General features: G+C 36.6%; 1 pseudogene; it reads right to left on the bottom strand.

Annotated features, from left to right (window-relative positions):
• The window catches only part of LOC105289945, a 134,734-nt pseudogene that overhangs the window by 8,673 nt on the left and 123,654 nt on the right, over window positions 1-2,407 (bottom strand).

Genomic DNA, 2,407 nt, shown 5'->3' with positions numbered 1-2,407 from the left:
TAATTATTTCTTTTAAATATTTCATAAAATAAATAGCACAATATGTTTCTTAAGGGATCACTGTGTTTTTATGAAGATAAAGAGAATATATGTGTTAGGTCATCTCCAACTCAAAGTAACAGTCCATCTTCTAGGTGCCTTATTCATGACCACGCTACAGTGAAAACTTTGGTCTCGCAGGATTTTCATTTGGGTCTTTATTTCATGCTCCTGGTTGAGAGCAAGCATCAAAAATTGCTTCACAGTCTTATATGTTGACTAGAAGCTCTCAAAACAGGATGTCTGTAGATTTTTTTAAATGTCAACTAGTGACTTTAAGAAGCGACTTATCTATGAGTTTTTCTAAGCAAATGATCCTCTTCTTCCTGTATTCTGAGCCAACAAGGGTATCATGGCTGTGGTTAAAACTATTGAGTTATCAATTAACCTTCTATGAATCTAATAAAGAATTAATAGGCTAATTGTCCATTTCCCTTTCGTACTAAATTGAGTCTTTCTGTTTCCTTCAGTATTGGGCTCTCTTAAAAGTCTGAATACTATTTAGATTATCACAATACCCATAATTCACTTAAGGAAAAGAAAACCAGAGTTAATTTTGCAGTGAATATATCTTATTCTTGTGGGTGGAGAAATACAATGCCTGTGTTATTTCTTAGAAAAAACCTGCTTAAGTAGCACAATACTTTACGATGTAGGGCACAGTTTTCAAATAAATGAATGAATGAATAAATATTGAAATAATTGGCTTTTCTCTTTAGATATTTTACTACTTGCCCTCCTGGTTGGTTGTTATGATTATTTCACTTTCAAAAGTAAAAGGTGATAGTTGGATCATCAGAAAACATGTATTAACTTACAGAGTTTACATGCCTAAATTATCCTATGAATTAGATATAAGGAACAAGTATTAATCTGGGTCTCGGTTCCTTCATACATATACTCACTAATTTAGAAGGAAGATTTTGTTATTAGACCAACCGAATCTGACTGCAGTATTTCCCACTGGGGGAAGCTCAGCCTGTTAACTGTATTACCTGAGCTTCAGTTATTTCATTTATTAAATGGAGATAATTATACCCAATTTAGAGAATTAGTATGAGTTAGATATAATTAAATTAAATAATGCATTTATGTAAATACTATGAATGTGTATTCTGTGCTACTGAGTCAGCTGTGAGTCCTGACAGCCCTATGCCTGAGTGAGATTCCCAGTGTGCTGCCCGCAACAGCCCTGCTGAGCTCCTGTGGACTCGTGTGCATGACTTCTTTTCTGGAGTCAGTCCATTTCATATTTGGTCTTCCTTTTTTCCTGCTGGCTTCTATTTTTCTCAGCATTATTGTCTTTTCTAAAGAACTCTGCCTTCTCACGATAGGCCTAAAAAGGGACAAGTTCAGTTTTGTCATGTTTGCCTCCAGTGATGTTACAGGCTAAATTGCTCTAGGACCCACTCGGTTGTCTTTCTGGTGGTCTGGGGTATCCAGAGAGCTCTCCTCCAAAACCATCTTTCAAATGAATCGATTTTACTCGTCACCGTCCCGCTTTCACATCCGTACACAGTAAATGGGAAGACGAGAGTGTGGATGACCTTCCCCCTAGTCTTTAATGACACATCTTTGTTCTTGGTGATCTGTTCTAATTCTCCCATCGCTGCCCTTTTGAGTTGCAGCTTTCTCTTGATTTCTTGGCTGTAGTCTCCATCCAAATCGATGACTGAATCAAGATAGGTAAAATCTTTAATACTTCCAATATCTTTATTGTCTATGTTAAAGTCATGTGTTTTCTTCAGTAGTCAAGATTTTTGTCTTCTTGGTGTTCAAGCTTTGGCACTTCCTTCTTTTCACTTTCATCAGAAGTTGTTTCAGATTATTGCTGTTTTCTGCCAGTAAGACTGTGTCATCTGCACATCTTAAGTTACTGAGAATTCTTCCACTGATTTTCACTCCTCCTTCCTCTGAGTCTAGCCCAGGTTTTAGTATGATATATTCTGCGCATACATTAAACAAATAGGGAGATAAAATGTAACCTTGTCTGATACCTTTCCATAAGGGAAAACGTTCTGTCTCTCCCCATTCTCTCTGCACATTGGCTTCCTGTCCTCAATACGAATCTGAATTTATCGAGGGCTGAGGCACACCCATTTATTTTAAAGAAACCCATAGCTTCCATGATCCACTTTCAAAGATTTAACTGTGTTTAAAAAGCTTGGACTAACCTTCATTTGATATTCTTTAAGCACTCCACTATTCAATGAATATTCACTATTAGATCTTGAATACACCTTTCTTTTCTGCATCCAGCTTGAATATCTGGCATTTCTTGTTTCATTTAAGGTAGAAACCTTGTTTGTATCACCTTGAGCATCACGTTACTTGCTTGGGAAATTAGAGCAATGGACCTATAGTTACT

Source organism: Pteropus vampyrus, unplaced genomic scaffold, assembly GCF_000151845.1.
Source record: "Pteropus vampyrus isolate Shadow unplaced genomic scaffold, Pvam_2.0 Scaffold30, whole genome shotgun sequence".
NCBI lineage: Eukaryota > Metazoa > Chordata > Mammalia > Chiroptera > Pteropodidae > Pteropus > Pteropus vampyrus.
The sequence above is the reverse complement of the archived record's forward strand: the minus strand, read 5'-3'. Positions and strand labels throughout refer to the sequence as shown.